The 23,022-nt window shown below is 41.8% G+C and overlaps 1 protein-coding gene across 4 annotated transcripts in view; it reads right to left on the bottom strand.

Moving 5' to 3' along the window:
- ca10a (carbonic anhydrase Xa) overlaps positions 1-23,022 on the bottom strand; it is a 358,548-nt gene that overhangs the window by 281,822 nt on the left and 53,704 nt on the right. Inside the window, exons 1-3 of one of the 4 annotated variants that reach the window (XM_028408220.1) lie at positions 15,482-15,602; positions 14,880-15,040; positions 13,914-13,968 (exon numbers count right to left, since the gene is read on the bottom strand). The exons of 1 other annotated variant lie outside the window; for it this stretch is intronic. The gene's annotated coding sequence lies outside the window, so the exon portion shown is untranslated. Of the gene's footprint in view, positions 1-13,913; positions 13,969-14,186; positions 14,235-14,879; positions 15,041-15,481; positions 15,603-23,022 lie in introns of those variants that run through there. 2 more of the 4 variants (XM_028408221.1, XM_028408222.1) reach the window with 2 other exon arrangements.

The raw sequence follows: 23,022 nt of genomic DNA, 5'->3' as shown, positions 1-23,022 counted from the left end.
CGGTGCAAGAAACGTCCGTTGCTTGCTTAAATATGTTCAGCCTCTTGTCCTGTTTACCTTCTACTAAAAATAAATATCTTTAACTGATTGGGGGCTCTTAAAAAAAAGCTGCAGTAGAATTAAAGTGGAGAGTGGTATCAATGGGAAAACATTCATTCAGTTTAAATTAATGCAAAAATGAAAACATCATGGAAACTAACCTCGTCTGGCTGGATTTGTTTACAATGTTTTTTGCAGAAGGTCAGAAAACAAGTACAAGGACCCCTCCGCCCCCCATCGCACGCACCCCCTCCACCCTTCCCTTTGGAGTTATCTCTTACTCCCTGGATTGATGAGTTTTCTCCAGCCTGGTCGACCAAGTGTAAAATCCTGTGTAATACATTCCTTTTTAATTTGGGTCGCCACCAGTCCCTGCATACCAAAGCCATTCTTGAAAGGCCTACGTGTAGGAGGTTCTTAGACCTGTTCTGCTCCATAAATCCCTCCAGCCTGCTGACTAACAACCCCTCTCAGCATCTGATTCAAATTTAGATTGCTTTATCAAGTTGCTTCACCAGTGTGTGTGTGTGTGTGTTGACGTTGCACTGTGTCACAGCCTCAATTTGTCAAATAAAAACCTGTTGTAGCGTGACTGCTTCTGCTAAATGCTGGAGTAATTTCTGCACAGACAAAACCGGTCTTATTTGCACATGAATTTTCAAATGGAAAACTATCATTGTAAAACTTATTTTCGACTGTAAACTAGCAAGGCAGAAAAACAAATAAATGTACAAGAAAGAAAGACTCCGTAATACAATAATGGTTATACGAGTCTGTCTCTTTCTCTGTGCTTCATTCCTCCTTTATTTTCTGCCTTGGTTAAGTATAATTGAATGCAACATTGTGCGGACTTGCCTGGCTCATGTACAACAGCAGGTATCATCCGGCCTACAGTCACACTGACTGATTTTGATTGCAGTTTGAGAATTTGTTCAATGAACCTGATTTACTTACTCTACATAATACATAACTGCCCATTTTCGGTTTATTAGACACATGGTGGCGACACAGAACTCATTTCTGCTGCGCCCTATTAGACACAAAAGTTTTACTCAATGTACTGTAACACGGCACACTAAGGCTCCTTGTGTTCCACATTTTAGTGTTACATCTAATCATCAAATCATTCCTTGTCCATATGCTGTCTGTCCTGTCTATGTTGCAAAGTTATCTGGTTTCACTTCTCATCCAGAGGAGGAGAGCTCAGGACCATACATCCCTGTTAATCTTAGGCCTCAGATAAGAAAAGATGTAATTACCCCTTATCAGACAGCTCCAGGGAAAGATGAGGACAATGATAGCATGCAGTTCATGCACAGAGGTGTGGCGCTGATGGGTTGTCCCTAATGTCTTTGACTGGATTTATCTTTAGTTTTGTGCCAGCTGATGTAGGACACGGAGAGGGAGGGGTATGAAGGAGGATCTACTGGAATCTACCGTCAACAAGGAAGCGTAAACATCACTCCTCTCATACTTTTTCCTCTCTCTTTTCCATTTGTCAAACTCCCTTACATCTTCATACGTAAACACACTTTATCACACACACACAAACAGATGTCGTCATTCATCTCCATAAGTGGGTTTGTGTGGAGTGAAGGTTGTTGCTGAGTGTGCCGTTTTTCCCTGCTGTGCACCGCTGCCGCTAAAGCATGAAGAATTTGTCTTCGTTCCTTATCAAGGCCTCCAAATCACTGTGACATGCAGCAGAAGCAGAAACACTGGGTAGGGCCTGTCTGGATGAACGGAGCATGGAGGATAAATCAATACAGCTGTGTGTAGTGTGACGCATGTTATACATATATATATATATATATACACACACATATACGACTGTGTGTACAACAACTTCAATTGAGACTACATATTAAGAAAAGACTGACTGTTCTTCCTCTTATCCTTCTTATTTTTAATATAATTCTTTCTATAATGATGTAAAAGCCCTCCAACTAGGGGTGGGCGATATGGCAAAAATTTTATATCACGATTCTTTAATGATAAAATCTCGATTTTATCACGATTTGTTTTTACATTGACACTAATTTGCATGTTTCCATGTAAATGACTTAAGGTAGCCTTAAGGTAGTCACTTATAAGTAGATTTTAAAGGCAAACAAAAACTCTGATAACGTGCACTCAGTATTAGTTTTCAATAAACATAAAAATTTAAATAACTTACAGAACAAAATAAAGTTTTATTACAAATAGCTTGAAAAGAAGACTAATGTAATTCTGTAAAGTATTATTCAACAGACTGAAGTGTGCCTCCTAAGGTTAAACAACAAAGAACAAATGATCAAACTTTAATGGGAATCATGTCTAAGGACAAACGGAGCTGCTGCTGTCAGCTCTGTCCACCGTTTACTAGAGTCCTCATATAGAGCCTCTTCATCAAATGCCTCCGTTATTGTTTGTTGTCCAGGCTTAGAAGACGCGCCGCCGCTGCCGGCAGAAACAGTACCGAACATAAAGGTGGAGTTCGTTTTAGGGACCAGTTCCTCCGTTCTCTTTTCGTTTTCAGCCGTAGCTTCTTAACACGGAGGCTGTCATTGGTTGGTCGTGTTCACATTAAGCGCACTGAGAGTTGGACGAGTGAAAAAACTCATGCGTCTGCACAAACATAGAACTGCAATTAATAGAACGTGCTCTATGGACGATAAAACGATCTCTCCGTTCTGGTAGATCGCCGATACGTTCAAATCCTTCACGATCATTTATCGTCAAATCGCACACCCCTACTTCCAACCTTCAAAAATATGCTTAGTTTGTGTAATTTATAATTTGATTTAGAGCATTTGATTAACTTGTTTTAATCATTAAAAATGTTCTACATGGACAAATTAAGCAGACAACTGGGAAGGTGTAATTCTTAAGACCCAGCGTGTACAACTATTACTTATTTACAGGGGAAAAAAAGTTTTAAAACCTAAATCTGAGAGCTAATGACTCTGGTTAGATGCAGATGGTTGGATTCTTCTGCTTATTCTATGTATTAGTTATAAAAGAGAGAATGTCAGGAATGTTTGAGTGCCTAAAAGAAATCTAAACCACTTAGCTACCGAGCATAACATGTGGTAGTTGATTCATTACATGAGGAAAGGTAGAATTTACACAGCAAGTAAGAGTTTTCGACAAGGATTTGAAGGAGGAACTGTTTGTGTACACAGATTCGGTTGACTTCACCTTCATTTTCTGGGGATAGAACTATGGAATAAAGTTCCCTCTCAGTTTTCATATATTGTTTCTCTATTAGGCATAATCTTCACCCATGCATATTATTTACTTTGCATAATAGTAGTTCTGCCACAGTGGAAGATTACTGCATATGTATGAACGTGTTTCAGTATTCTGAAATGTTTTTTGTTTAATCTATAAGCATGGCATTATTAAAGGCCCTGTTTGAAATTATTCAAATCTATCTTGATTGGATGTTCACTGCCAGCAGAGGATTCATGTTTTAATAATCCTTCCTCCTGTCTATAGACTAATCCACCACCTGATTTATGTGCTGTGTGCTCCAGCAAATGAATGCATTTATGCTAACAATGAGGGCAGGGATGTTCAGCTTAATCAGTCAATATGATTGGTTTGTGTTGATGTGCAATATATATTTTTTCCCCCTGGTGAAATTGGTAAAAACATCAACTTTTGTTTAAAAGAGACAACAACAACAAAAACAAAACAAAGTTCCCAGTTCCTCGTACTTAAACTCGCTCCACATGGGTGGTACACACTGCACAGTGCGAGTGACAGCGAATGCACTCGCCTGCAAACCAAATCTGTTTTCACTTTTGAAGCCACCCTCAAGTGGCCACTCGAGGGACAGGCTTGTGAGATCAAAGAGACACTTGAAGGCTTCGGCCCTAAAAATACACTGCAGGTCTCAGCTATGTGTGTACAGCAGGAAAGTTACTTTCAATTATGATAACGCACCTGTTTTACCATAGGAGGTTGGGGGTAGTGGCTTTCACCCACGGTGTACAGATCAGCAGATTTTATTCTAGCACAGCACCTTTGAGTTTGAGTAAGGTGGTACTTAAGGTCAAAGCAGCCAGTGAGCTCATTTGTCTGTAAGAAAGTGTCTGCGTGTAACTAAATCTAAATCTGCTATTGGACATGAAGTTACACCATAATTAATGACTTCAGCGGGATGTAAAAAGATCCATTGCAGCTACTCCCACTCCTCCATCATCCATATCCCCACACAGCGCTCCAACCTATACTGAAGTCCCTGTAGAGTAGTTCCAAATCAATCACATTGGCAGAACAATTATCCTGCACAATTACATCAGCCAGCTGATCACCTAAACACATCTGAGAGCTACAGACACACACACAAATACATTACCTTCCTCTGACAGGTGTGGACAAATTAGATGTCATTATTCCTCGACTCTTGTCTATTAAGCCTGTGTAATATGAAACACAGGAGATGCAGGTCTTTTTAAACCATCACTTTGCCTTTAGTACTGAGGTTGTGATAATCAGTGCTAATGGGTTGGTTGTCCAGGAAACCAAGAAGATAGTAAACAACGTCTGGATGGTAGCAGCATCCAGATCCAGTACACTAGCTGTCCTCTGCAGTAGAGGACTAAAATAACAACAGGATAGGATGCATAAATCAGTAATAATGCCCCTTCTACAATATGAGCCGCTGCCTGACAAGGGGCCACGGACATAAGCTCTCATTGACATCTATTAGACATCCTTCCTGGTTGCCAAAACGCTCTCTTTTACTATCTATGAGCTCTTATGTTTCAGCAGTGCCCTATGGAAGAACCAACTCGACCCAAAGTGCTGAACAGTTGTAAGCTACAGTACAGAGACTGAAGCTAAACACTGTAAGACAAGCTGAACATGGCCTCTGAAGCAGAGTTATGAGAAAGACAGCACACAGGGGAAGCATGTTCCAGATCTTGCTGTGTTTGAGAACACATACATGCTGCTCTGTCTTCTTCTTTGGCCAAGTTTTTGGTCTGTGTATGTGTCTATGTGCAGCCCTTTTTTCAAAGACAACAATTGGTATGGAAGTAAGATGCAGCCTCAACACTACAGACAACACTGAGACACAGGCCTGCACCGGCTGACCTGTGCCTCCTCCTGATTGCCTCTTATCACGCCTGCATGCTCCTCTGGTCCTCTGCTGCTTTTTTTCTTTGCCTGCTCTGACGCCACGTCTAATCAAAAGCAAATCTGACGAGGAGTTGTCCTCCATTAGGCCTGATTTGATATGTATCAGGTCACCTCACCTCTTCCCTCTTCACAGTCCCTCCACCTCCACAGCAGGAAAAGAGGAAGAAAACTAGTAATTGAATGTGAGATAGCAGAGGCAGGACCGAAGGACACAGAGTGGCAGCAGCGAGCACTTCACTCAAAAAAGAAGGTACATCCAATCCTGGTGGAATCATGAGAGCCAGAGCTGTATTCTCCTCAGCACTCTCAATTTGTATTCAGAGATTTGAGTTGTGTTGCTCATATGAGAGCAAATTCTGTTTCTCATACAGAGCCTCTACTCCAGTGCGGCCCTAAAATGACCTCTATTTCTTACTCTCCATATTGCATTCGAAAAGTCACATCAACAGAGAGCTCTGTTTGAGTTCCACGCAGCATTGATCTCTATGGTGTTTTGTTGGACTGTCATGAAAGTACAAAAGGTAAAACGCATTTTTCTTTTCTCTTCTTGTCGCTTCATTTCAGCCTGGTGGTGACATTTTTTAGACATATATAATAAAGTCAACAGCCACAAGAGGGAGATAAATTAGGCATCATACTGAGAAATGAAGCCGGAAACTGCAGTTCCCTCTATAACCTCTGGGGGTCAATCCCCCACATACATGTGACAAGTGGGTGGTATCAGTAGGGGGAGACCGGGGAGCAGTGAGGAGATTTGGCCATAAGGCTGATAAATTAAAGTGGTATTACAGGTCAATTATGACTCATTTGAGAATAACGCAGAAGCTGCCGGCATTACACCCAAATGCACAGATGATGACTGCAATATGAATTAAGTGGCGGTGAAGGAGTTGAGTGCTGCCTTTGTGTCACCCAAACGCGCAGCGGGAAGCCGGTGACAGAAGGCAAAACATAAGGAAGACCACTACCTGTGGTGTTTTGAGTGATTACTTCTCTCCCAGCTAGGATTGCAGCAAGTCAAGTTAAGCTTAATAATTAACTCACAATGTGTCCCCACACCTATAAGGTACAGCATGAATTTCTTTCCACTAGAGAATTCCCATAAAAAAAATGTGTTAACATGGGTATACAAGGGCTGAAAGGCCTCAATAGCCCCCTGGGATAATATAAATAAGGTAATGTAATGCATCTATTCTGTACTATAGGGTATAGATGTGCACCGGGATCCAAAGCTATGGACAGGATTCTCATTCTGTGTCCCCATGCTCCTGTTCGTTATTGGGGTTTTACACTGTGTTCCACAATGTTTCACACATTCCATTGCTTGCCCATTGCTGACAGCTGGCATAAAGCCTTTAGTTTGTTGTTGCCACAAATAATGAAAAACACAAAAGGTGAACTTTGAATGATGGTCCCTGAATGCATCAAGTTATACTGTTCCTTCGGCAAAGCAACATAATTGGGGGGAAAAAAGCAAATTTAACTTTAAACTTTAGAATTAAAATCTATAACAATGCCTGAATAAAAATCTAGATTAATTTATTAAACCACACACTGATCTATGTATTCACAGGGTGGGTTGACAGATGAACTTAAAGTGGATGGGACATAAAGGAGTGATTGGCAGCAGACCGTTTCCCCCGGAGTGAGGTGAGGCCTTGCCATGGGATGTGTGTGGATGATGAGCACCGCTGACAGAGAAAGAGGACACCTCTAACAAGCAGCCAGTGTCGCAGCTTGAGGCTGTAATTGGTAGGTTGGTTGACTGTTTCAACATTCATGTGGAGAAAGAGTATTGGAGGCCGAGCTGCTGGCGAACGAAAAGACTGAATAAACAAACACAACAACAACACAGAAGCACGTGGGCGTAACGATAAATCACAGAAATCCACTCACTCCACCTGTACCACTGAATGTTATTTCTCTATAGAATGAGTGGTAAAACTAGCCCCACTATCAGACCAAATAAATACATTATTATAATTATTACACTACAGCAAGTCCCAATAACAGGAATTGTGATAGTAAACTTTGATCACTTGGCTGCACTGAAATTAGATAAGCAATAAAATAAAATGCATAACTGAGGCTCGACGTCATTAGCTTAACGTGAAGGGCATAGCAGGGAGGCCCCCGCTGTTCGCATTCCCTCACATCCTGTCCTTATTTAGGTGTGATTTAGATGCTGTGAAAGTGTAACTCAGGATTTCAGTATGCAAAATTCAGCCCAGATGTGAGAAGACAGACTTGGAGAACTGGGTCACCCACTTCCATAACTCCAATAAATAGTCAGAGTGCATCAGTTCTCTCCAAAGCACAACTCATACCTCACATATGTGTCAGCTGGAGAGAGAGAAAGTGGCTGGTGGAGGAGATCCGCCCTACTCCAAAGAAAGAAACAGCTCTCAGAGATTCTACCAAATGAAGACCTTAGTTTTGACTCCAATATGCTTAGGGAAATACAAAGATGACTTAAAAGGACCAAAAGGACAAATTCCATTGGATTTTTACACCTCACCTATGAGTAAAAACTGCTATTTTCGCCAAAAGAACAATAACTTCCTAATCAAAACAAGCCGTTTATGGGAAAGGCCTCTTTAACAATTAGACAAACAAATAATGTTTCTGCATAAAGACACTGACAGGAGGAGTTCAGGAAAGGCATCATCAATATTCAAGAAAATGACATCAAAAACCCAAAGATGGCCGCAGCAGCAAGCTAATGAATAGAGGAAGTCCGTGTCCGTGTGTGTGTGTCTCCTGAGGCCTGCAGACAGGTAAGCTGTGCAGCATTGAGCTGTTGTGACAAAGTCATTGCTCATTCAGGGCTGTTGGAGTCCTGTGCCCATTCCCCCTGCCAGAGATGATGTCTTTGTTAAAGGGCAGGTTTCATTAATATTGGAACAAAGTCATTGCTGGCAAAGATTAAAAACCCAAGGAAAGGATAAATAAAGCTTTGTTGAATAATGCAGCAAATGAATAATTCAGTTGTTGGAAGGGGTTCGTGTGAAACACGAGGCTATCTAATGTGGAAATTATGAATGTCTTTATTTGCCTGTTTTCAGTTTCAGGCAGCAGGTTTTTCCTGCACGGTATGATACGGCTTTGGAACCTTTCTCGTTCTGAAGGCAAGCATCAAACACGGCCGAGGCAGGCAGGGAGGGAGGGACCGCCTAATAAACCTAAAGGCTTCAACAGTGGAAGATGATCACTGAAGACATCCTCCAGCATGAACCATCTATTTATATCACTCACAAGTCAGACGCACAAAGTATGGTTGTGTAGTAAAAGGTGAGACTGTCTACAAACCGGCGTACACACACTGAGAAATTTGTTGACTGCAGCGCATATCACAGAACGTACGCTAGAATATATATATATCTATATTACATCTAATGCAAATCGCTTACAGCGAAGGCTGCGCTAATGTTGCAGTTGCCATGGAAACCTGTTTAATCATGGCAACATTTTTTTTTTATTTTGACAGTTGTGGGATCTGATTGGTTTAGAAGTAGGCGTAGATAGCATCTTCCAAACAGGTACACCTTTGGTGTGATATATGTGCTATATGTGATGACTATGTCATGCATAATAATGGCAGGATACCATTTGGTATCATTTTGCCAAAAGTATGATTAAAAAAAAGTCTACAGTCAACCAATCGGATCAAAGAACCCATAAAACGGGTAAAATGTCCATGAGTGCCAATACTTCCTCGTAGCACCCTGATTGGTCCAATCTCTACCCATGGATCTAGCAATTGATATTTAATAACAATCATAGCAAAATACATTTTTAGATGCCAACTTCTGTTTAGGGATGTCCCGATCCGATCACACGATCGGAAATCGGGCCCGATTACGTGATTTCAGACTCGATCGGAATCGGACATTACCTCCCGATCAGGACTCGGATATATATTTATTAGGGCTGTCAAAGTTAACGCCTTCTGTGCAGGGTGGCTCTGTGTCTTGTAGCACAGCGGTATGACAGTCGCTTTTGGTGCGACAGGTCCTGGGTTCGAGATCTTGATGTGCTGCGTGCGGTCCGCGGACGCACACGCACGCACACACACACACACAAAAAAACGCAAAAAAACCTGATCGGGACATCCCTACTTCTGTTCAGCACAAATCTCAGCTGTGAACTGCACGTTTTTAATATTCATGTGGTACAGTGCATGTCGTCTTCCTGCAGAGACTTTAGAGACGTCTATTATCCGGCCTGGTACAGTCAGCCTCAGTTAGAGGTAGGGGTCCCTCTACAGTAACCCAGCTGTTTCTGCATTGAACGAATAAAATGCACAGCACACAGACCAAAAAAAACACAAAAACTAAATCAGGCCTGTCAAGTGCAAAGCCATGAAAATCAAAGAACGGCACACTGTGTGTACTAAGAGAAGTTTTTTTTTAAAAAAAAAGGTGCATGAAAGAAAAGTGAAGGTCTTCAAACCAGGAAGGACAGAACCAGCCACCTAAAGTACAGTCTGTGGAGAATTAACAGTGTTGTTGTTGACAGGTATTGCTTAACTGAGTACCTGCATCCTCAGAGGAAGATCACATCTATGAAGCAAACAAACACGCCAAAGGACTTAAGAAAAAGCTTTGTAACAAATATTTAGGGATTTGTTCATGCATCAGTATGCACAATCATGTCTGCAAACCTCTCAAGCCACTTCAGACAGACAGATAAACACACACACACTCTCATCTTGAAGGCCGCAGTGGTCAGGCCCTCACAGCTTGCATCAAAGCCAAAGCCCAAAGCCCCCTGAAAGCACGCCTGGGGCTACAGTGGCTGAAGAAATCCCTCCTTAGAATGACAAAAAAAAAAAAAAAAAATCAGGTCTGTGCAGGCTCTGGAGGAGAGCTGGAAAGAACTCTCTGATGGTGTGTCATATGATGGTATCGATCCACTTTGTCATGGACGAGGATTAAGTACAGCAGAGAGTTGTTATTGGACATTGGATACCATAGATGTGCTTAATGGCTGACTGAATGATGAATTGCAATAATATGAGATGCATCATTAATGAATAAAAGTAGTATGAAATGGATACGAAGCTACATATACAGTGTACTGAATGGACAAAATTACATTTAGACGAAATAAATAATAACAATATGATACAAGTATATTACCCTGATTTTTTCCTTTTTTGCATGGTGCTTTTACCAAATTATTTCTTTTTTTCCCCCTCATACCTACATTCCTCATGTTACAAAACTTATTTTTCTTTCAGGGGATTGTGGGTAAAATATAAATTAAGGCTCAATTTTTATTCGATATTCGAACATGAGTTCGAACGAGGGGTGAAAAGTTCGTATTTGAACTGTAATTGCCCATTCGAATGTATGATTTAAGCACGTCAGACCATTTGAAGTAGTGTGCATTGTATTCCGGTAGAGGGCGCTACTATCGTATTGACCTCTCATAGTGGCCCTCTTTACCTGCAGCCTCTCAGCAGTAAAGATCAGCAACATTAAGCCAACTGTTGCTAAATGCATAATAACGAGGAAAGCCGCCCTGATGTGTTCTCGTCGGCAGGCAATATTGTGAACAAAAAAGAGCCGCACTTGATCCCGATCACGTTGATAAACTCGTGTTTCTTGCAAATATCAGAAAGTGATTCGGTTTGTAAAGTTCGACTGTTTAAACTTGCTACAAAGCTGTCGAAGCGCCTCCCGTTATCTGTGATATACGTTTGGTTCAGGGAGTTTTTTTTCAGCTGCTCTTCCTCCGACACCGATAACACAGCAACACTTTGACACCTACAGCGACAGGCATTAAAGGTAGAGTAGGAGATTTCATTCTGATGCACTTTTTGTTAAATTAGTGTAACTTCTCTTTACAATCCGATAGCAACCGATTAGTTCGGCAGTTTCGCTTTAAAACGAAGAACATGAATCATCTGTGGAAGCTATAAAACGCTAAAAACATCAGCCAATCCTACGAGGCGCACCTGCGCGGAGTATTGGCTGGTTGTCACTCTCTTCCTGCTCTGCGAGCACCAGAGAGGTACGTGCATGATGGCCGAAGTCACAGACTGGTTGGGAGGCGTGGCTTTGGGGTGAGAGAGAGAGTGAGAGAGTGTTTACTTTCAATTCTCACTGAGTTTTCATAATCTCCTACCGTACCTTTAAGGCAATAAGTTCATAAATAATGTTTTTTTTTTTAAAAAGGAGATTGTTTTACAGGCTTTGCAGTTAATAAAAAGCCAAATGAACAAAGCAATTACTGTGTTGTGGTGTATTGATGGGGTATATTGGTGTTCGAATATATTTGAACATTTACGTTTTTTTCTAGATTCGTTCGAACGTGATTTATATAATAATACAAATTAACAGATTTACTTTTTTCCCCACCCAGGAATTATGCACCATTCCAAACAATTATTATAATGCCAGTTTTCCCTCAGTCACGACCTAGCGTTTTGTTGATATTATAATAAGAAATGGTGGCTGTCATTACTATCAATATCACATTATTTATAACGATTTAAAAGCCACACAGACCTGAGTTTGTTTTTACATCTAAATGAACACACTCAAGGTGTCCACACAGTCGTGAAAAGCTCCAGCTCAGGTTCATTTGAGAAGAGTCTGAGGATGATTTTTAATTAGCCCGTAGAGCAGCAAACTGCAGAGGCTGGCTCAAAACAACACAAACTCCTCTCCTGCAGGCGCCCTCAAGAGGGCACGACGAACAGTAAACACAAACACAAAGGAGGAGGTGAAGATCTGGAGACTCCTCACATCAGCCGATGCCACTGTGTGTGCCAACTTTGGCAGAAAGCATCAGAGAATAAACTGTTGTTCTCATAAATAATCAATCTATTGTTGAAGGAGGAAACATGGATAGTTTTTTATCATCTCTAAAAACCACACACACACACACTGTCTGGAATGTAAGTGTAACAGCACGCCATGTCACGGAGTAACTGTTGTTTCTTTACAATGCTTCTCTGAAGAGAAGGCTCGGCTCACAAAGCAGTCCACTCTTACAGAAACCCGGTTTTGTTTATCTGAGCCAATGAATATTAATGCGGGAGACAGCGAGGACATAAATAACAATGGCAACTCTGCCAAGTCAATCTGGGACACAATCTCATTTAATCTCCGATTTTGGACAAAGCAAGACTCAGCATTTACTGAGTACATGTACACAGTATGAGCAGAATACATTTCATCTGATCCTTAGCACAACACAATGTTCTTCACGCTGACTCATCTGCACTCTGGGGCCAACTTCTAACTACACCATACTGTTATAAGATTTAAAAAAGGCAAGCAGCAATAGGTTCTGCTGAGCGTCCCGCCTCTCCAATCAGCTCTCATGGCTACATTACCTAATACATAGCTGTCAGTATTGGGAGTTTTTTTTTCCAAATGTGACTCCCGGATGATGTAAGCTACATTAATCACACTCTACAAATGCTGGTCTGTGTCAGAGCTGTTGTCCTTCCTGCCTGAGGAGAGTTCAGAGAAACCATCTGCTCTGTGCCTGCAAGCCTTTCCTCTGGCTTTCCACCGCTCTGGCTCCGCCACCTGAACTACCCATCCAGTAACCAGAGAGCACATTAGCACACAGAACACTCGAGGCTGGATGACCCTCTTTAACACAGTTTATATAAAGTGACCAAGTAGTGATCGTACTGCTTTAAAGTTCAGTTCATAAGAAGCCCATTAAGTGAGCATGTGAAATGATCAGGCTAATATCAGGAACAGATGTTGACAGATCATTATTAAACATCTCAGACTATTTGTTCTGGTGACATTGCCGGTAATGACTTGACTTAGAGGTTACCCTCAAAATCTCTCATATCTTACAGACAGCAGCACCCGTAGACCCGTGTGCCCAATTATTTCAATTCAATCTGTCTCTATAAAGCAATCACCAAAAAGCTTTCCAGCAGTAGTTTGTGTGTTTGTCCAGTTTAATTTACTCAGATATCAGACAGCTTTAGTCAATAAAAATGTTCTCTCTCCTTGCTGCATCTCCAGGGCTCCTTTTTTTTTTTTATGACGGGATTAAATTGTCCAACCCACAATTAGGAGAAAGTAATTTCCCCGGTGTGCATCTCTTTTTACTCCATTCTGTCTATTTCACAACTCCACACGAGCTAATTCACCCTCCTTCCACCTCGCTAACCAGAGCAAGTGACTGTCTTTTTCCATTCCAAGGAGATAAATCTCATTTTGAGGCACCAGCTGCAGCATCCTATCTACTCTGGGCCCACAAAGGATAATAGACTGACTGAGAAGCACAAGGTGTTTTCCCCAGTTCTCGTGCCAGCCGGACCTAATGCATTCAAAGCGATACAAACATCACAATTGCATGCTTGTACGTTTCACTTACTGTTTACATTCATTTTGTAGGGCTGAGACTCAAGTCTGTTCCTCTAACTGCTAGTGTGTAAAGTTTATCCATGCTTATTTAACCACTACATGTGTTTCTCCTTCAGAGAAAAGAGGCATGGAGTAACCCAGCCGTCTGCTGCACTGCACAGAGCTGAAACAGATGCGAAGATGTGGGTGTGCAAAATGCAAAGCGATGGGGAACATCAGAGCAAACTACCATCTCATCCACTGCATCATCAAGAGGAGGCTAATGTTTCCAAATGTTTGTGTTTTCTGGGTTTTTGGAAATTGGGGCAGATGGATTTGCTGGTGTTGAGAGCCAGGGGGCATAACCCATAGCAACATGCCAATAAATAACAGCCACAAACATCTAACTTTAAATACCTTTTGGTAGATCACCGCAGTCTCTCACTCCGTCTCCTCATGGCTGTTGCTGGTCCTGCCAGTGAGAAAATACAAAATGAGTGACCTTAATAACGATAATATATTTGTGCTTTACAAAGAAAGCAAAGAAAAAAAACTTGCAGGTTTTAAAGGTAGGGTAGGAGATTTTGAAAACTCAGTGAGAGTCAGCCAGATTTTGAAAGTAAACACACGCCCCTTTCTCTCAGAGCTCACCCCGAAGCCACGCCTCCCAATCACATGGACGCGCATTACCTGAAGACGAGCTGCGGTCTGTGACTTCGGCCATCATGCAGGTACCTCTCTGGTGCGCGCAGAGCAGGAAGAGAGTGACAACCAGCCAATACTCCGCGCAGGGTCCACCTGGAGGATTGGCTGATGTTTTTAGCGTTTTATAGCTTCCACAGATGATTCATATTCTTCGTTTTAATGAGAAACTGCCGAACTAATTGGTTGCTATCGGATTGTAAAGAGAAGTTACACTAATTGAACAAAAAGTGCATCAGAATGAAATCTCCTACTCTACCTTTAAATTACATTTTACTAATAAGTCAAGTGATAATAGTGGGTGAAAAGGCGAGAGCCACGGTGTCATTGCCTGTCTGAAGGTCCTCAGGCAAGGAGTTCCTCAGCTGAAGAGCCTGAACAGGTAAAGGAAGTCGCCTTTAGTGACAAGTCATAAATATGGTACTTCTAATAGGGCCCTTGTGGAGGATCTCAGGCAAAGGTCATAGTCATAGGGAGTTTGTAAGAAGCATTAAAATCAACCAGTGAAGGGCAGCAAGGACTGGGTTAGTGTGTTCAGTCTGTGCATGTTACCAGCCTGACAGCTGCAGTCTGTGAATATTCCTTTTTCCTTTATGCACTCTTACACAAACACACAGCTACTGAACTCATCCCATTTATACGTTGGCACAGTTAACCCACTGCGATTTGAGCATGGCTCACCTCTGAATTTCCTTTTTTCTTCTTGGCTCATCTCTGCACCTATCCTGTATTCTTTGTTTATGCCGCTGTTTCTACCATTTTCTTTTATACGTTTCTTCACCTTCTTCTTTTTTGCTGTCTGCAGCCTGCGTTTATTCCCTCCTGTGACCTTCTGGACTTATCTGCAGTGTAAAAATAAAGGTAAGATCTTGACACACACAAAATCCCAACATAGCCTCTGACGAGTAACTGAAGTAGTGCAATTTATCACATAGTATATTTTAATAAAACAGAGAATTTCCCACACACGATGCTGCGCATTGGAAATAAAGGAAGAAGTTTGAATCCCTGTGTGTACTCACTGATTATAAATACACAAATAAAAGCACCAAAGTGGAACAAGTCTGAATGCTGCGGGCTACTTGAGTACACTAGCTGGTTTTAATACACACCTTGACCGTCTTTGCTCAAAATAATTTTGTACAGCTGAGATTTTTACAAGCTACTCTAAAAGACGAGCAAATCAGTTACACATTTCAGTTAACTCATAAAATATAAACCCATCATAGCATCAGTTTGTCCCTTTCACCGCGGCTACACAACGTTTCATTATGTTTGCTCACCTGAAAACACCAAACTGCTCCCCGGAAGTCCAACATGTCCGACACGCAGGTGCTCCAACAAGATTCCCGTGACGTCACCGGAAAGGACCCCTGAGCTGCCCCGAAAGTGCCTGCTTAAACTTGACTTTTGTCAAATTTAATTTACTACTACTGCTAAAATAATAATACTTCTAAGTATGAGTAGACAAAATATACAACTACAAAGCAGAATAATACAAAAAAATGTAATATTGCCGAGCTAAAGTAGAAACTGGTCATTGGAGGCTAATTATTAGCGGACAGCTAGGTGCCCTTTAGCTCGGAATGCTAGCATTTTTCGTTTGAGTAAACCTTTATTAAGCACCAACATAACTCGGTATATTATGTAATAGTCAAGTCCTTCGGTAACATACCTTAGGTTTTCATAGTGAAGTAGTAATAAAGGCTGATATTTGCGCTATATAATCGGAATTTTCATCTTTGTTGTGATTCTTTAAACTGGGTGCAGCTCTTAATTATTTCCCCCCTCCTTCGGCTGCTGCAACAAAGGTTCCGTGTGTGTGTTGTTTTACTATAAATACATTATTTACCTACAATCCTGTCATGCATGTGCATTTTATTACCCTGATAAATGCAATTTTATCTCCCCTGTCCTGATTTGTATTGTCATTTGCAATTTCACACAGCTGCTCTGCCTTATTTATTTTTTTAATAGTCACTGGTTTATATAGTGTTGGCTGAAATTAACTGGAATGATGTTTGCAGGAATTGTTGTACATGGTACTTTTGATGAAATATGAAATGGGCATCTGGGGGGAATATTTCATGCCTTCGAAAGGAAGCAAGGGAAAGAAAAAAAAAAACAATAGATTTCCATCATTCTAAATACTTCTGAGAAGCAGAATTATGGAATGGCTGTGAGAAGACGCTGGGTGCCAGGATTACTGAGCCACTGATTGGTCCCTCAGAGATTTCTCAGGGAGATGGAGAGCACAGAAGCTGGAGAAGCTTCTAGATTCCACCCCGTAAACTCACTAATAATGTTAAAGGGTAAAAGATAGCCTGCGGGTGCAGGCACAAGAGGAAACAGAGCAAGCAACTGTTACAGCAAAAAATTTATATATATTTTTTATTTGAAAAACACTTATCCATGCAGCCTGCGGTTGCATTAGGTGAAATTAAAATCAAATAAAAATAGAAAAAAGTCTACTTGGTAGTTTCCTTATGGCTTTAAAGCACATCCTAATAGAAACTTTTGGAGCCAGCATATAGCTGCATGTTGAATAAATGCAAAAACATGTATTTTTTCCAAAAATATCTATCCTCCACTGGCCTAATGGAGCCCTTACAGCTCCCTTAGAGCAGAATTGAAAGACTTGTGAGACTCATGAAGATGTCTGCAGTTCTAGAATGTGGTCTTTTAGACGAATCAGGCTGTTGTGCACGTCAAACCGAATTTTCGGTAAACACATCCACTCATTCTGTCCAAAAGTCACCAGCAACCAAAGTGCAGAGGCCGCAGCGGACAGCAGCTTTGCAAGGCTAATGATTATGCTATCAGTTCGTTATCTTCCGAGAGGCTGCCACGCACTTGATGGATGTCCTTTATTTGCATTTGAGTGATGGAGAAAAATAGAGACAGGGGCCTTTTCCCTGGATGTGATTGAGTGCACCAGCAACCATAACCTTCCCCCTCCATCTTTCTTTTTTTTTTTTTTTTGTATGGATGTCTATACTCAGCCGACGTGATGAATTTGCCAAAGCTACGTAACTCTGGCGGTGAGTGAGATCGTTCATCTGCTGCCATGTAAAATTGCATCGAACTGGGGCAATCCCTCAGTAGAAGCCTGGGTACAGAACTTTAATCAAGTTTACTGGCAGGGAGAGGGAAGCAGAGAGCGGGGCATTTACATATGGATGCTGGCCTCTCGTGACAGAGGCGGGGGGTGCAGTGAACGAGCCTCATAAAGATTTTAATCCACCACCAGGCATGTTGATATTGTTACACTTTAGTGATAGCTGTGACTGATCCACTCACTATAAACTGGTTATTGGTTGTGGAGATGCATTGCTTCATACTGAGGTTCAAAAAACAAATGTTATGGAAAAGCCCAGATACTGGATTGTAACACATTTTAGTGTTGCCATAAAGACAGACTGCTGCTCAGAGGAAAGAATGAGTGGCCTACATTTTACTATTGTGTGATATTTTATATCAAAATGAAACATATTCAAGCTGTATTTTGGCAGCATCTGTCTGTCAGCATAATTCCATCACTGCAGAAAAACAGCCAGGGAAGATTGCTTGTTTTTTTGTTTTTTTTTTTGAAGCCATGGTTAAGGAGTCAAATCAGATTGGTAAGTGGATCAGTGATGTGTGACTATTATCTGAAGTACATCAGCAACTGTGCCCAACACCGATATGAAATCAGGTCTATCTATCTATCTATGGCAACGCAAAAGGGTCAAAAAGGTGTGAATGGATGTAGATTGTGGAACAATGAACACTTTTCAAAAGACGTCCATCAAGTCATTTGTTAGACTGAATAATGAGAAATATGTGGTTACGTCTCGCCTGATGCTTGAGATGACAGTCTGAGTCTGCTGATGCCAGTGCCCTCTGAGCATGCTCACTAAATGTCACCATGAGCAGTCGCACTGCACTTGGCAGAAGGTGAACACTGCTGTCAAAATGTCTTGTAAATATACCCCCCACACCTGCCTGCCCTTCTCTCTTTTCCCATCATCCCTCCGCCCACCATCCCTCTCTCTCTCTCTCGCTCCTCTCTGTCCTGGATTGACTGCGGCTCTTCTCTCAGGCTCTCCTGAGCTCACACAGCAGGAAGTTGGTAGGTGGAGGCGGCAGACCCGCTCTGACCAGGCCTCTGTCGACACCACAGAGTAGGAGGCTCAGGAGATGGAGGTGGTGGGAGGACTGTCGCCTCGAGACAGTGATTTCAGGTCAGTTACACAACAACAACAACAACAACCATCCTCTTAATCTGATTTCGGAGGATTTTGGAGGCAGGTAATGTGATGATGCAGCCCTGTTTATGGGTCACTTGGCATAAGACCTCCACCTACATGAGACCAGAGCACATGGGCATTAAAAGAAGATAGATAACAGAATACAACTGTATCTGAAATGGTTTTGCTATTGACCTCTGGGCCAATAAATGTGTGTAAATGCAATCATAATGTGTTTGAAATGACAACATTTTGGAAAAGAAATAATCAGAACTCTCTTAGCCGTGATCATTTTCTGGTTTAGCCTCACTCAAGACACCTTTCGGTCCAAGAATACCAATGTTCTCAGATTTCTGACAGCCGTAGCAGCTGAACCGTGATGCCTTGTGCGATGAGAGGCTGCAGGTGCAGCTGCAGACCAGAAAAAACAGGTCACAGAGTAGCAAGGTGGAGGCGCGTGCTCCCACTGCGCCCTGCGGGCATCTGCTGCTGCAGAATAAATGGGAAAGATTTTCTCTGAGGCTTTGTAGGAACATACAGGCACACATGCTGTTAACACTGGTGTGCACACAAGAACACACTTTTTACTCATCTCCAGTGGTATCTAGTATCTAGTATCTAGTTTTTCCACAACATTTTTTTCTTCAACCAGGCTGTGCAATCACTGATATTGGATTTTTTGGTGCCACTCAAATACAATGGAGTTAAGTGTCAAAACTTGTAATTCACGCTGCAACCACTGGGGGCTGGCTCCAAAAGCGAGTCATTTCCCATAGACTCCCATGTTAAAATGGCCGACTTCACAGCAGAAAAGAACATGTTTACAGCCTGGTACAAAAACCACTCTGGTCTCAAATGATAGGTTCTCTTCTAGTGTCAATTGTAGGGGGGGTGAATTGTTTTACAACTCACTCGTTTCAATGGTATTCGGACTTAAAATTATGCATAATTATGGGCGTTGCCGCTTGAGTGACAGACAGTTGACGTATCACAGAGCGAGTTTCCTGCTTCCACGATCGCCCGCCCCCCTAAACCCCGCTCGTGCTCCCCCTCTTTGTCCATATTTGAGAGTTTTGCCGGATGTGACGCTGCCAACATGGCGGCGGTCAGCACATCCCGGAACCTCCCACCGAGCCTTCAGAAACAAACGGGAGATGTCACGGAAGCTCTGTCCATAGTTTTTACTGTCAATGATTTAACCCCATAGTCTCATAGTCATGTATGTGTGTGCAACTTTTATGGTTTGTGGTTTGAAATTTGGGGGACAACATAATACAATTTCTGTTTGGGAGCTGAGTTTATAAATAAATGTGTCTCTGAATGGCAATAATGACACAAGTATGTAAATATGATATAAAAAGGACCTATAATTGAACCTTGTGGTACACCACAGGTAATATGAGCTGTGGAAGATGATTGATAATTTCCTGGGAAAGATTCTTTCTCCAAGTAAATAAAAGGTAAAATATTACACCACAATAAAAGTCAGGGAAATTTGCACAACTCTTTTTCTACAGATTTTAGTGACAATTTAGCGATTCAAGGTTTCTCCTGACAACCGCTGATCAATTGTCCAATGATCTATTGCTTCACAATAGAGGCAGACAACAAAGAGTGACTGATATCCAGTTTAAAATCCTCTATCAAAGGTCAATATCATTCTAACTCTACACTTCACACACACTGCAGGCTGTGGCCACAGGAAGGTCTCAGCTGCTGCCCGCCGTCCCTCCGGAGCGTGTGGTAGGAGATGAAACAGAAGGAGACAGTAATGCTTTACATCTCCGGGCTACATACACCGCAGCCTGAGAGGGATAATGGACCCAGGTCACTGATACTAAACGCTGGTATTGACCCCAGCCAGAGGGAACAGGCAGAGACAGTAAAGAACAGATATTTACTGTTATCCAATAGCCTTGTTGTTTCAGTGTCCCTTTTCTGATCCATAGAAAGAGACGACCTTCCTGTTTGATTTGCTGCTGCCGCGCCATCCCAGGAGTGCGACCAAGAAAGATTTGCTGCCGTTCAGTCATGGCTGACCCCTCAGTCGGCTGTAACATTTGAATCTCACGCTCTGCTTCAACCTACGGCCACTGTTGTTTGTTTTCACAGCGCCACCTCTCTTCCATTCTCTCCTCTTCTCTCCCTCCTTTCTGCGCCATCGGGCTCCTATCCTGCGATTGAGATTTCACTGCTCTGTGTTTTGACATGCTCCGCAGCCCTAACACTGATTACACCATCCTGCAGGACGGCATTAGCACCGCATGACCAGGCACCCTGGTGTGTATGTGCAAGGTGTGTTTTTATGGCTTCATGTATTGCAGTTATAACTGCCACTGTTTTTCCACTACCACCACCATCACCACCACCATCACCTACATCCATTACCAGACAGCAGCTGCAATGCCCCAGCACAGCCCAGCAGAGAGCTCCTCAGCCTGGATATTGTCCCCAAGATCGCCTCCTGTGATGGAGGATCGCTCCAGGCATCAGACTAATGCCACCAGATAATGCAAGGGCTGAATAGCTGTGTGTGTGTGTGTGTGTGTGTGACCTGAGGCTGTGTTTATCATTCAGTCCCTCTGTGCTAGGCTGGCTGCACACAATTCATCTTCCAAAACTTATATTGAGTCCCCTATTACGTGATAAATGACAGATGATCAGTTTCAATGCCAGCGCTCTCCAAGCACACAAAGACACACACACACACAGACCTGCACAACTCCTTTCACATCAATTGACACCATTTAAATAGAAAGATATGGCTGATAATTGTCACTCATAGGTGATTCATGACAGTAGGTAACAAAGCTAGCTGACTTTCTGCCAGCTCACATCCCAGAAAGACATACCAGCATGCATTGTGTCCAACGTGCAATCTCCCTGCTCCTCAGAGGCAGAGCCTGTTGTTAAGACCCGTCAGGTTAAAGTGAAAATGGCTCAGTAGAGGTTTTAGTGCATCTTGTGACCTCAGCCATGTGGAGAAGCTCATTTCAAAACCCCCCATTTCTGTTGTAGAAAAATACACACATGGTGATGAAAGGACACAAAACTAAATATTCATGGCCACGCCGTGGTCTAACAGTCTAATCCTCTGTTTCTTTTCATCCTCTAACACTTCTGCCTCCCTCAGCATTTTCAGCTGATGCCTCCTTCACCATCACCACTTCCCCGAACCCCTGGGAGCTCATTCTTCCTGCGAAGAGTTAACAGCTCCCGCCCGGGGGTTGTGACAATGCAATCAAGCAAGGCAATATGTCCATGGCATTGAGCAAAAAAAAAAAAACTTAAGGAAAGCCAAGAATGGAGAAAGATTGGCCACTTTCAGAGCGCTAGTGTCTAAAAAAGGTTCCAGGCAGTGAGATGCTGAAAGAGGCTCTGTTTGTATTTTTATCTGGTGAGTTTGATGCAACCCTGAGTGTCACTGCATTTCCATTTAAATACATGTGTACATATTGACTCTATAATAAACACTTCTGATAGGAGCAATACTTACACACCACAGTGTGCTTTTATTTTACTGTTATTTATTTAGTTGCACTATGTACAGTTTATATACCATTTCTACCTCCACTCACCTGTGCAATAACTGTTAAATATGTAAACTGTTTATAATGTATATATCTTTTATTGGTAGCCTATTTTATATTGTATATATCTTTTTCCTAACTTATCCCTTGCTGTCTGTATGCCGTTGCAAAAATGCAATTTCCCCATTGTGGGACTAATAAAGGTTTCTTAATCTTAATCTTAATTCATTTCATTTAACACTTCCAATACAACAACAGTGTACATATGTGTTAAATATATAGTACATAATTAGGTCTAAGCTGTATTTTTTTATATGCTATATGAAATGAATGAGTACGTTTCAGGGTCGTCTCCTTGTTTAATGCAGGAGAGATATTCAAGAAGTGCTTCAGAGACTTTGAGGATTATTATGACCAGATGTGCTGGAATAAAGTGGTACAGTAGGCAACATATTTACCAATCCATCTGGATTTATGAGTCGTGACTGGAGTATTTGTGAAGCCCTGAGGTTCACATAAAACTAGCCTAAAGTGTCCTCCATAAAAAAAGAACACACACATCTGGATTATGCTAATTTTTAATTAGGAGGGCTAAACAAATATACAATTACTTAAGAAAACACAACATATTCAAATTGCTACATGTTAGAGACTTAATTGCTGCAGGGTGTTCTCAAAAAATGGGCTTTATCTACCACAGATGACCTAGACTAGTCCTTAAATTACACATAACAGACAAAAAAACAATTATCTATTAGCTTACACTGTGTGTGTGTGTGTGTTTGTGTAGCCTCAGGTCCAAAGTTACCTCCCTCTACAACAAGATTCATTAAAGATGTCCCACGTACAGCTAGCAAAAAAAAGGCTACAGGAATAAATATATATATATATATCGATCAATACACGCATGTGGATTAACTTTCATACACATAATATATGGGAATCTAGTATCATACCATTAACTTGTTTTTGCCTGATGCATGTTTCAAGCAGCCGTATTGGAACATGAGTTTAAGTTTTCACAGTACGACCCCATCGGCCATGTGACTTTCAGTAAGACGCCAC

Source organism: Parambassis ranga, chromosome 6 (assembly GCF_900634625.1).
Source record: "Parambassis ranga chromosome 6, fParRan2.1, whole genome shotgun sequence".
In the NCBI taxonomy this organism is placed as follows: domain Eukaryota; kingdom Metazoa; phylum Chordata; class Actinopteri; family Ambassidae; genus Parambassis; species Parambassis ranga.
This window is presented reverse-complemented; position numbering and strand designations above follow the sequence as displayed.